The sequence below is a fragment of the Akebia trifoliata genome, chromosome 15 (assembly GCF_017979445.1).
Source record: "Akebia trifoliata isolate Shusen 1 chromosome 15, ASM1797944v1, whole genome shotgun sequence".
NCBI classification, from domain to species: domain Eukaryota; kingdom Viridiplantae; phylum Streptophyta; class Magnoliopsida; order Ranunculales; family Lardizabalaceae; genus Akebia; species Akebia trifoliata.
This window is the reverse complement of record NC_141389.1, coordinates 10,884,087-10,897,929: the sequence shown is the minus strand read 5'-3', so window position 1 is coordinate 10,897,929 and position 13,843 is coordinate 10,884,087.

Genomic DNA, 13,843 nt, shown 5'->3' with positions numbered 1-13,843 from the left:
GGAGGCTAAAGAAGCTTTTTGACCTAGTTCTCTTAGGATTTATTATTTGATACGAAAATAGGGTGTGGAAGCTCCTATTTATAAAGTTTTTTAGAAGAAATAGGGTTTGATTATGAAAGCGCCCTCGATCCGCGGGGTGCGCGGATCCGCTTTTGACCCTTGAGGTTTGGGAGTCGCCACCTAGTTATTACGGTCTAGGAACCGATCAATGACTCTAAACGGATAAAAACTAATCTAAAACCAAAAAAACTGAATTCGGGGATCAAGTTACGGGGTTGGAAGGTGTTAGGCACCAACCCCGCCCTGCCAAAGCCGGTCTCTACTAAATTCCCAAGTAAATTACATTGCTAAAACCTAGATAAGAAAATAAATAAAAATAAAAGGTTTACCTTTCCGATGGCAAGGACTTGGTTCCCTCAGATCTGAAAAAAAGAACTTGTACCGTGCTCCCTTGCTTCGTTCTACTTCCGGATTTGACTTCGGATCTCCGAGGCAAGGTATCTCCTTGTTTTTTGAATCTGAACTCTTCAAGTTCGTTGCGAATTTGGGGATGTTTTTAGAAGGCTTTTGGGTGTTTTCTAGACTAAAATTGAAGGAGGGATGTTAGCTAAGGAGTTGGGGCTCCAAAACTAGGGTTTATGGGGGGCTAGGGGAGCTTCTAGACCTACTTCTCTTAGGGTTTATGATTTGATACGAAAATAGGGTGTGAGCACCTCTATTTATAGATGTTTTTAGTGGTTGATTTGGATAGAGTTAGTATTTAATTAGAGATCTTTTAATTAGAGTTGTGTTTTAATTTGACTTGTTTTAGGTATAATTATGTTTTAATTAGAATTGTTTTAGGTAGAATTATTTTTAAGTTAGAACTCTATTAGATAGAGTTATTAATCAATTATAATTCTATTATGACTCTTGGTCTTATTTGATTGACTTTTAATGTTTTGACTTTAGTCTTAATTGATTGACTTTTAATATTTTGACTTCAGTCTTGCTTAATTGACTTTAATTTTGACTTCAGTCTCACTTGATTGACTTTAATACCTTGACCTTAGTCTTGCTTGATTTACTTTGATTTTTGGAGAACCCCTCCTCTAAAATATTTTTAATTCTTTGGACCCCCAAATGGAGGGGTCCTTAAAGAAATATCCCACGAACCCTCAACAATTTTGCCTGAGAGTCCGATTAATCGATTTTTTAGGTTCAAAATTTTAAATTAATTTCATTAATGTTTAAATTTAATTATTTAATGTTTTATTTATTAATTTCGAATTTTTTAATTATGAAAATTGTGAAATTACCGTTTTGCCCCCGAAGAGGACTTTTCACGTTTTAAGTCAGTTTTTGATGTTCTAGGATGTTTTAGAATCAGTTTTTCGTAAGAAATTCAATGGGAATGTTGGTTTGTGTCATTTATGAAAATTTTTATGTGAAATGATTGTGAACTTTATGAGGGGCATTTTCGTAATTTTGTCAAATTCTGTTAAAATTGGTGAAATGATCTATTTGATTTCGATTTGTTATTTTATGTGTTTGAGAGAGTTTTCCTAAGCGTAACGTAGGCTCTAAGGTTGTTTTGAGGTTAGGGGTATTTTGGTAATTTGGTAATTTTTTAGTGATTTTTATCGTGAAGCTTCTTTTTGGTCTGCAAGATGATGATTTCTATGTTTCTGGGGTTGTGTTTTCCTAGCGTAGCGTGATTTCTAAGGTTTTGTCAGTTCGAGATACCTCATCCGGATTTCTGAAATACATCTGGTAACAAAATAAAGCAACGGAATACACATCCATCATTGGGAATCCTTGCGATCGGGTTGACGAGTTGATTAATCAGGCGGATGCAAAAATGGGGTGTCTACAGATTAGGGTTTCTTTTAGGGTTTTAATTATGATTTTGACTTTAGTCTTATGAGATTGACTTAGTCTTTAGGCTTTTAATTTAGGGTTTTGACTTTAGTCTTATGAGATTGACTTGATTAGTTTAGATTAGGGTTTTGACTTTTAGTCTCATTTGATTGACTTTAAGATTTTGACTTTAGTCTTTCTTGACTTTAATTTTTTGACTTTAGTCTTATGTGATTGACCTGATTGATCGAATTTTTTGGTTCAGATTTTTAAATTAATTTTATTAATGTTTCACTTTACATTATTTAATGTTTTATTTATTAATTTCAGAATTTTAATTTTTTTTATTGAAAAATTATCATTTTACCCCTAAAGAGAACATTTTGCGTTTCAAGTCGATTTTTGATGTTCCATGATGTTTTAGAATCGATTTTTCGTAAGGAATTCAATGGAAATATTGGTTTGTATCATTTAAGAAATTTTTGTGCGAAATGGTCGTGAACTTTGTGAGGGGCATTTTCGTAATTTTGTCAAATTCTGTGAAAATTGATGAAATGATTTACTTGATTTCAATTTATTTTTTTATGTGTTTGAAATGGTTTTCCTAAGCGTAATGTAGGCTTTAGGGATGTTTTGAGATTAGGGGTATTTTGGTAATTTGATCATTTTTTAGTAATTTTTATCGTGAAGCTTCTTTTTGTCTGAAAATGATGATTTCTATATTTTTGGGATTATATTTTCCTTGTATAGCGTGATTTTTATAGTTTTGTTTGTTTAAGATACCTCATCTGAATTTCTGAAACATATCTAGTAACAAACGAAGTATTGGAATAATTATTCATCATTGGGAACCGTTGCAATCAGGTTGACAAGTTGATTAATCAGGCGAATGCAAAAATGGTGGTGTCTACAGGTATTTAGTTTGATGGGTTGTGGAGAAGATGGTGGGTGTGGAAAGCAATCCGATGAGGATATTAGTGGAAAGTAGTGTGGGCGTGGAGAGTACATTGATATGTGTAGAGAGTAAGTGGGTGGCAAGAGCGTACTTGGTGGGCGTAGATAACACGTTCCGTACATCAATTATCAATGACATAATAAGAAAATTTGGATTCGATTATTATTCGGCAAGGTACATGTTCGATTGATTAAAAAAAAATAGGTGGGTCAATTTGCACACACCGAAATGGCTCATTTCACCACCTTAACTTTTAAATATCTCTTTACACATTCCTAATAAATTTGTTTAAACCTCCATTACCTATTGTACATACCTAAAGGTATTGAACCATTTCTTCATCTTTTCCTCTCCCTTTCTCTTATTTCTTATTCTTCTTTTTTGCATCTTGAAAGATTTCAATAAGGGTTTATGCTTTGATCTTACTTGTTTTTCTTATCCTAATAGTTAGAATTGAATCGAAGTTGTTCACATCAAAAAGTTTTGTTTGGTAGGTACCTAACAAAATTATTTTATAAGATTCAATAGGTACCTACCAAATCAGTTTCACAATGGTCAGTAGAAAGTTTTGTTCGGTAGGTTTTTACTGAATTTGTTTGGTAATATTCGATAGGTACCTCCCGAATTTGCTAAAACAAGTTCAGTCTGAACCTATCGAATAAAACTGTCAAAAATCTACTAAAAATTGTCGTTTTGAGGTGTTAATAGTGATTTCTCCATCTTCTTTTATGATAATAAATTGAAAAAAAAAACCTTAAAACCTAATCTCCATTAATTGAGCTTCTCATAAAACTCGAAAGGAGATGAATATGAAGAAGAAAAAAGATGAGGAGGAAGGAAAGAAGAAGAAAAAAATGGGTTTTGGGTTTTGTTTGGTAGGTGGTAGTGTGTGCAATAAGGAAAAGCGAAAGGCAAAAAATGGCAACGTGTTGCTTTTTTCAAAAGTCACTTAAGTTGGTACAATGAGCCATTTCTATGTAAGCAAACAAACCAACTTTAAAAAATCCAAAAACAATTCGGGACATTTTTAGAGGCTTTAAAAGTGGGTGGGACAATTTGCATACATCGAAATAGCTTATTTCACCCACTTTCTTGTGCTACTCACCTCAACTTTAAAATATCCCTTTGCATAAATCTAATAAATCTATTTAACTTCCATTGCTTATTGCACACACCTAAAGGTACCAAACCATTTCCTCATCTCTTCTCTATTTTTTATTCCTTTTCTTCTTCTTTGCATCTTAAAATATTTCAATAAGGGTTTTAATCTTTTATCTTACTTGTTTTTCTTACCCTAACACTTTCAATCGAGTCAAAGTCGTTCACATGAGAAAGTTTTGTTCAGTAGATACCTACCGAATTGGTTTTACAATGGTCGATAAAAAGTTTTGTTCGGTATGTACTTGCCGAATCTGTGAGTTATATTCAGTAGGTACTTACCGAATTTGTTAAAATAAGTTCAATTTGAAACCCATTGAATAAAACTGTAAAAAAATCTTCGAGTTCTTCAATTCAAAATTGTCATTTTAATGTTTTAATAATGGGTTATCCATCTTTCTTTATGATTAAATGCAAAAAAGTAAAAAAAAAAAAATTAAAAATAAGATAACTTGAAAAAGAAACCTAAAACCTATTATTTATTAATTCAACTTCTCACAAAATTCGGAAGGACATGGAGGAGGAGGATGAGAAATGAAGGATAGAAGGTACAAACACCTCATTTTTGCATTCGCTTGATTAATCAACTCGTCAACCCAATTGCAACGGTTCCCAATGATGGATGATTATTCCAATGTTATATTTTGTTGTTAGATATGTTTTAGAAATTTGGATGAGGTATCTCAAACTAACAAAAATATAAAAACCGCGCTACGCTAAGAAAATATAACCCCAAAAGCCTATAAATCATCATTTTTCAGACATAAAGAAGTTTCACGATAAAAATCACTAAAAAAATGATCAAATTATCAAAATACCCCTAACCTCAAAATATCCCTAAAGCCTATATTACGCTTAGAAAAACCCTTTCAAACACATAAAATAACAAATTGAAACCAAATAAACCATTTCGTCAATTTTCACAAAATTACGAAAATGACTATCATAAAATTCACGACCATTTCGCACAAAATTTCATAAATGACACAAACCAATATTCCCATTGAATTCCTTACGAAAAATTGATTTCAAAATATCCTGAAACATTGAAAAATAACTTAAAAACGCAAAAAGTCCTCTTTGAGGGCAAAACAATAATTTTACAATTTTTATAATTAAAAATTTCGAAATAAATAATTAAAACATTAATTAATGTAAAGTGAAATCATAATTAAAATTAAATTTTTTTTTAAAGTCAAGTCAATCAAGTGAGACTTAAGTCAAAATCCTAAAATCTAGTCAATTAAGTGAGATTTAAATCAAAACCCTAAAATCAAGTCAATCAAGTAAGATTTAAGTCAAAACTCTAAATTCTAGTTAATTAAGTGAGACTTAAGTCAAAATCATAATCAATCTAATAAGACCAAAGTCAAATCCTAACCCTAATAAAATTATAATTAAACTTTAAAACATCCAGAAATTCATAAAAAAGTCAGAAAACACTCAAATCTAGGAAGAAGATGCTTCATCTTGGAGATCAGAAACATATCCAATGATGGAAATGAAGTAAAGAATCACAAGTAAGGGATCTCTCTGCAAATTCTGAGGGAGTCATCGTTGCGATCATCAAGGTAAACTTTTTTATTTTTATTTTTTTTATCTTATTTATTTATTTTTAGGTTTTTTTAGCAGTGTAATATTCTTGGAAAATATAGAAATCGGCGTTTACCGGGAGGGGTCAGTGTCTAACACCTTCCAACCACGTAACGTGATCCCCGGACTTAGTTTTTTTTTGTAGATTAGTTATTTTTATTTATCTTGAGTCAATGCTCGGTTCCTAGATTGGGGATTCCCAAACATCGAAAATCAAAAGTGGATCTGCACATCCCGCGGATCGAGGGCGCTTTCAGTGATATGATTCCACTGGAGAGCATTAATGATAAAACTTGAAAAGCCCCAAGTATGGGAACCTTGACAAATCGACCTAGTTTTGTTATTTAGTCAGGTTTTTTTTTCTTTTATTTTTTTTTTTACTTTTATTTATTTGTGGCTTGGTTGTGAATCGTTTATTTGGATGTGGGTATTATATTTTATTCCAATTAAGGGTTATTTGGGATGACCCTAAACAATGAAAAATTCAAATTAACATATAAATTGAAGATGGAATGATGATTGCCGAGATAAAAAGTCATAGAAATTATTTATTTTTGAAAAATAAATTTTTTTTTTTTTTGGCAATCAGTGCTCTATACGTGTTGTTGGTAATAGCAAAAAAAAAAAGAAAAAGGTTTTATATCAACGAAACTGTTTGTGTTATGTTGTTGGTAAAAGAAAAATTCTTACATATTAAAAGGGTTTTTAAAAAAACAAATAATAAAAGAAATCAGTAAAAAAATAATAAACAATAGGTTTTCTCTCCCTTTCTCTGTGTACTTTCTCTCTTTCACGAACTTGCTGCCCAGGTCTCCTTCACCGCCATTAACGAGTCAGCACGTGGTAGATTTCTCACAAAACCATACTTTCGAGCAAACCCTCTCACTTCTCTCTCTCTCTCTTTCTCTCTTTCTTCCCTCACAACCATTATTGCTGCCCCCACCACTTCAACCCCCATAACTGTAATCGAAAGTTAAGAGATTGAAGGAGGAGTGCGAATAAAGCTTCAGAGATGAACATAACAGAGATCTAAATCCAGATTTGGAGAGGAAGAGATCCAACGTTGAGAAAAAAAGGGAGAAAATCAATCAAAAAATCGGTTTTCTCCGGTTGATGTTGCTGAAAAATCAGTCTTCAGCAAAGAAAATCAGTCTTTCAATGAGTCAAATTCGATGAATCCTTAAGTGAGAATGGCGTCTCTGTTTCTGTGGAGATGAGCATAGTAAAGAACCTGATTGTTTCTAATCTGTGATCCCTGTTTGGTTTTTTGAGATGAACCCAATAAGGCCGGGAGAGGCACATTCTTTAAAGGTAGAAAAGATCTTATTTCAAGGAAAAACCAAATACCAAAAAATTTTGGTATTACAGTCGATAACATTTGGAAAGGTTCTTGTCTTGGATGTGGACCAAGGAGGACGGTTTCAATCTCCACCATAGTTGTATACTATACAACAGATATTCCTTCCCACCTATTCACTATCACAATATCTTCTTTTGAAATTTAAACCTTCTCTAATGACAGATAGTGTACACAAGTTCTTGTTACACCGAAATCACGACAAATTTCGTGCCTAAACTTTTGAAATTGGAAAGAACATCCGTTCTGCTCGACAGATTTTTTATATACTTGAGGAAGAGAATGCCTTTGTTCTTTGGGAGTTGTTTTTGCCACAACAATTTTTACTAAGTGCTACATGCGTTTGTGTTTTAGTAAAAATAAAAAAATAAGGAAGAAGTGATCTTGTGTTACAGCTAGCAACATAAAAAGTTGATTGTGTGTTTGGTGGCAGGAGCATATTAAAATGTGAGTTTTGGAAGCGTGTTTTGCTGCCAGCTATTTTTTTTTTTTTTTTTAATTTGATTTTGTGAAATGGTGGCAGCCAAATAAAAAAAAACAGCAAGAGTGTTGTTAGCAACAACAATAATAGTAAAAGAAATAATTTAAAAAAAAAACTTCCTCACGAACCTATTTGTTACACAGCAAGCAAATTTGGCTAGGAATCCAATATTATGGGTTATGCTACCATGACAAAGTTAGTAAGATATTACATCTTACTCAATGTCGTTGGGCCCACTTGGATTAACAAACAAAAAATCTGATACGATGGTCTTTTAGATAAAAAAAAAATCTGTTTTCTTTTTTAAAATAATTTTTCTCAAATAAAAAATCTATTTTTTTTTTAAATAAAAGAAATCTATTTTTTTAAAAAGGAGTCTTTTGGTTCTTGTTCATTGGAAAAAAAAACTCATTTTCTTGCTTTCTGATCTAATGCCATCATTGAATTTTAATCGTTGAATTTTAATTTTGGAACCGTTTAATTTTTATTATTTATTTATTTATTATTATTTCCCATAAAACTTGTGGCATTGGATAGTTGTTATGGTGTTGGCCCAACGACTCTTAGTAAGATCGAAAATCTTACTAGATTTGTCAGGTTAGTGAAATTATTACCACAAAGTTTCTTAGGTAACAAACTTAATAAAGTAAGGGGAATTTTTGAACAAAAAGGTTTGCCATGCATTGTTCCTCGAAAAAAAAAGAAGAGAGAATCATCGTTCCTTATCTTAACAATGCCCTCAATTTAATACCTTTTGAGATTTCAAATTATTTTGGGTCATCTAAAGTGATCCTTGATTGGACCATATAAAAAAAAATTTGATTTAGATTAAAAATTGCATCCTTGTTTTAATTTTGAATTCTATTATTAGTCTTGGTGTTGATTACCTACCTAATATTGCTATGATCTTGATTGAGATATATGTTTGATGTGTTTATTTTGATCTTAATAATGTGATTGGACTGATATTTGTTTTGGTTAATATTCATGTGGTATCAATGTTGTGATGATATGATCTGGCCCACGGGCCTATTTGTCTGAAAAATGCCCCGGGCACACCCCTCCTTGTATTGCATACACCACTAGCACATTTATTGCTTTGCACACTTGCATGTCCCATATAGCCAACGTGGCACTAGTGCGTGGCCCGGTCTCTTTAGGGATGCGACATCATTCATGAAAATCACAACTTCAATCACGTATCTTAGGGTATATAAAATTAGGGCATCAGTACCGTTGGATCAGGTGACTCTGAAAAGTATATCGATACACCCAGGCTGGGGTGACCTGAGCCTTTGTTTTATTGTAAGCCACACAATCACATGTTCCAATTACCAATGTAGTACTAGTACGTGGTCAGTCCCTTCATGGGATGCTAAACCATTTATGAAAGGTACAATCCTAGACTTGTACTTATACGGTATATCAAAGGTAATCTAAAGTTCACCAATTACACTTCTTGGTCAAAACCAGTGCCTAAGCAAAATCCTGCCTCGCTGTACCCTACTGTACGAGGGGGATAAACTACGCTTATTCTAGACGAGAGGTATTTAAGAGGACCCTTACTCAGCATCGTGCGCCACCTTTTAACTGGGGATTAAACTGGCTAGTTTTCACTTTAGAGATGTGGGTTGGAGTCTTAGATTATCACCTATACGGTATATCAAACCAAGTCACCATGTACCGTCTGATTGAGTACGCTCGAAAGGTATATAGGTGCACTTGGGACTAGAGTGGCCAGATAAATTGCATTGTACGTAGTAAGCCTAGAGTCTAGTAACCTCCCTATAAGTCACAACTCGAACTTATCGTGGGTGTTCCCAGGTTGCTTGCTTTTTGGAAATGGACCCTATCAATTGTTGAGATCAAGAAATACAGTTTTGTCCTCAATGATCAATTTTTTTTTAACTTGATTCAGAGCTACTATGTCGCTGGATGCACCAACCTAATAAAGAATCCATTTTAAACTCGACAATGATTCATAATGACCCAGTCTATCTCGATCCAACGATCATTATGGGCCGAGCCATTTGAATCAAAATAGAGTTCAAACTCCTTCCTAATTCAGGTTTCAGTCCATTGTAAAAGAAGAAAAATATTTTTTAGAAGAAAAATATTTTAAAAAAAAAAGGGTTCTAGAAAAAATGTTTTCCAAAGGAAAAGAAAATGATTTTTACAACCTTAAAAAATTGTTGAAATATGTTTTTCTAAATATATGACTTACAAAAATAGATTTGTTGAAAGTTGTTATGAAAACATTATTTGTCAATAATTTTCAATAAAATCAGTTTTCCTTTTAAAATAATCATTGCATTAATGAATTGTTTAATGGATTGGCGCACAGAATTCAATAAAATCTCAGGGTTCATTTAAAATGTTATCAAAGGTGTAATTGAAAGCGCAACTTAGTTATTACGGTCTAAGAACCGAATACTGACTCTAAACGGATAAAAAACTAATCTATTAAAGAAAAACTGAATCCGATGATCACATTACGGGGTTGGAAGGTGTTAGGTACCAACCCCGCCCGGCCAATGTCGGTCTCTACTTATCCCAAATAGGACTACATTGCTAACAACAAAACCTAGATAAAAAAAATAATAGAAATTTTACTTTCGATATACAAAGATTCTATTCCCTCAGATCTGATAAAACTACTCATTGTACCGTACTCCTTACTCCGTTCTATCTCCAGATCTGATTTCTGATCTTCGAGGCAAGGTATCTCTTTCTTGGATCTAGGTTCTTCGAATTTGTTATGGATTTTGGGGTGTTTTTGAAGGGCTTCTAAGTGTTTTTCAAGCTAAAATCGAAGTATGGGTGTTAAGTAAGGAGTTGGGGCTTCAAAATTGGGATTTATAGGAGGTTAGGGAGACTTTTTGACCTACTTCTCTTAGGGTTTTTTCTTGGATACGAAAATAGGGTATGGAGGCTCCTATTTATAAAGTTTTTTAGAAGAATTAGGGTTTGATCAGGGTTTCTTTTAGGATTTTAATTAGGATTTTCAGTTTAGTCTTATGAGATTGACTTAATTAGTTTGACTTTATTAGTTTGACTTTAGCCTTTCTTGGTTGAGTTTTAATATCTTGACTTTAGTCTTACTTGATTGACCTTAAGATTGACTTTAGTCTTACTTAATTGATTTTAATTTTTAGAGAACCCCCTTTTATTATATCTTTAATTCTTTGGGCCTCTAGATGGATGGGTCCTTGAATAAATATCCTAGCAATCATCAACAATTTTGCTTGAAATCCTGATTGATCGATTGTTTTGGTTCAAAATTTTAAATTAATTTTATTAATGTTTCACTTTACATTTTTAATGGTTAATTTATTAATTTTGAAAATTTTAATTATTAAAATTGTAAAATTACCGTTTTGCCTTTGGAGAGGATTTTTTACGTTTTAAGTCATTTTTCAACGTTCTAGGATGTTTTGGAATCAGTTTGTCATAAGGAATTCGATGGGATGTTGGTTTTATTTATTTATGAAATTTTTTGTATGAAATGGTCGTGAACTTTATGAGGGTCATTTTTATAATTTTGTCGAATCCTGTGAAAATTGGCGAAATGATTTATTTGGTTTCGATTTGTTATTTTATGTGTTTGAATGAGTTTTCCTAACCGTAACGTAGGTTTTAGGGTTGTTTTGATGTTAGGGGTATTTTGATAATTTGATCATTTTTAGTGATTTTTATCCTGAAGCTTTTTTTTTTGTCTGTAAGATGATGATTTCTATGTTTTAGGGTCGTATTTTCCTAGCGTAGCGTGATTTCTAAAGTTTTGTCAGTTCGAGATACTTCATCCGGATTTCTGAAACATATCTGGTAACAAAATAAAGCATTGGAATAAACATCCATCTGTAGACACCCCATTTTTGCATCCGCCTGACTTGGTGGTCCGTCATCCGGTTGCTGTGGATTCCTAATGATGAGCGTAAAGAACTTGAAAGTTTGTGAGAAGTCTCCTTTCAATTCCTTTCACTTTCTAATTTTATTCTATTCTTTCTCCTTGCCACGCGACATAGAATTACGCACGCTTAGGATCGCTACACCATACGCTCAACTTAGCAAGCACGTACAGTTAGGCTCGCTACACATTTGGATAACTTAGAGACCTCGCTACGCTAGGAAAACATGACCTCAAAACTTAGAAATAATCACGTTGCAATTGAAAGAAACTTTACGCTAAAATTCACCCAAATGAACAAAAATCGAAAAAATGACGAAAATACCCCTCATAAATTTCGGACCTCCGAAAAGTCTCGAAAGTACCTCCATTGCACTCAGAATAGGATTTCGAGTCTAACAGGACCCAAATCGATGAAATCAGAGAAATTTATGAAAAATCAAAAAATGACCGAAATGCCCCTTTAACATCCAAATCCGACTTAGAGATCCCGATCCTTAGGAAAAAGCAATAAAAATCGAAACTCAGTTAAAAATCCAATCTAACTAAAAATAAAACTCGAATTAAAAATTAAACAATTCAAATTCAAATAATTGAAAATAAAACTCAAATTAAAAATTAAACGATTAAAATTAAAATCCAACAATTAAAATTAAAATCAAGTAATTTAAACTAAAAATTAAACAATTAAAATCTCAAAATATAGTCTAATTCAAAATTAAACAATTAAAATCTAATAAAAATCAAGATCAAAATTAAACAATTAAAATCGAAATCAAGATAAAATTGACCAACAAGTTAAAATCAAAACACAATCAAGAAATTAAATCCAATAAAAAAAATTCAAATTAAATAAAAAATTCTAATATTGATCGAACAAAATTCTAATTAACCAACCATTAAAATTAAACTTAAAATCAAATCAAGAAATTTAAAATCCATTTAACCCAATCCAAAATCGATTTAATACTCAACCAATGGAAGCAAAGTTAAGTTAGCCAATCACAACTCGGTGGCGGGTAACTATTGTAACGCGGGTAGCGTGGGATCCCCACCTACATTCTCTCAAAAGAAATATTTGAAAAGGAAAGTGAGTGAAACGTGTTGACTAAAATAAAATAAAAAAGAAAGAAAAATGAAACGAATGAGAAAGAGGAAAAAATTGAAAATAGAAGTTGGACTTCTATTAAAGAGGGACGTTCCTCTCTCCAAGGGGAGAGTTTCTTCTTCCTTCATGGTTTCTTCTCCATTGGGCTCACAGATCGCTCTCTCTCACGTGGGCAGCACATCTTCTTCTTCTCTTGGTTTGTGGCTGAGCATCTTCGGCTTCTTCTTCCTTCACATCTCTCTCTTACGTGGGCTGCTCTTCTTCAATGTCTCCTCCTCCATGACCTCCCTCTCTCGTCTCCTTCATTCTCTCTTCAATACCACCACCATTAACCACCCTTCTTGTTCTCATCTCTCCACTATTTCAGCCCCATTAACAACCCCAACGGCAGTCCCAAACACCCTCTCTCTCAGCCCTCTTCTTCTTCGTCAGAATAGCCACCATTAACTATTCACAGCCACTTCGATTTTTTGTGCTCAAACAGCCACCATTATCGCCCCACAGTCGTCTCATTCTGCTTCTTCTTCTCATGCTAACAGCAGCCATGTTCTCTTCTTCTTCTCTTTTATATCTGCACTTTAGACAGTAGCATCACCATGCTCACAACCTCCGTTCAACACCCATTACAACAGTCACCATAAGACCGGCCAACTTACTTCTCATAGTACCCCATATGGATGACAAGGTCTTCGACATCTCTTTCTCTGTTCAATGACGTAGCCACCAATAGCTTTGCTGCTGTTGCTTCTCCCTAAGCGACTCCACCGTCCAATACTCAATCACAGGCTTCCATCTCGGACGTTATTTTAATCGAGCCTTTCTTTGATATCTTGCAAATCCTCAAACTCTGAAGGAATCTCGGCAGCCCCATTAGATTAACGGGTTAACTCGATCAGCCAAATAAAAGGTAATGCATCGTTCCTTTTGTTTACTACTATGATACAAGTGTTAATCCATTGATTGTTGCAGGGATGATGTGGAGACCCGAATATTCAACCACAAACATCGGCTATTTTGGAGTTCATTGCCCTCACTCACTAAAGATGGAATTTTAACGTGAAAGTGATGACCAAGTTGACCCCCTGATTTTTTTCTTGATGAAAATTTAATACAAAATTGGCCATTCTTACTCTATAAAAGTAATTTTATATAAGCATAGGACCAATCAAATTGATTTTTTAAAGACAGTGAGTCGACTCATTGAATTTCTGTGAGTACGGAGACAATGAAATTATCTTGTGGCAAAGTTTTTGCCAATAAATTGACACATTGATTTTTGTGCACGTGGCACTAAAAACGATCCTTGATTTTCCAAAATATTAGTGGATCGACTCGCTGATTTGTATGTGTGCATAGAATTTCAAAATCAATTTTTTTATAATATTATCACGTGAGTTAACTCATTGATTTCCAGGTACATTGGAATTTCAAAATTGATTTATCAA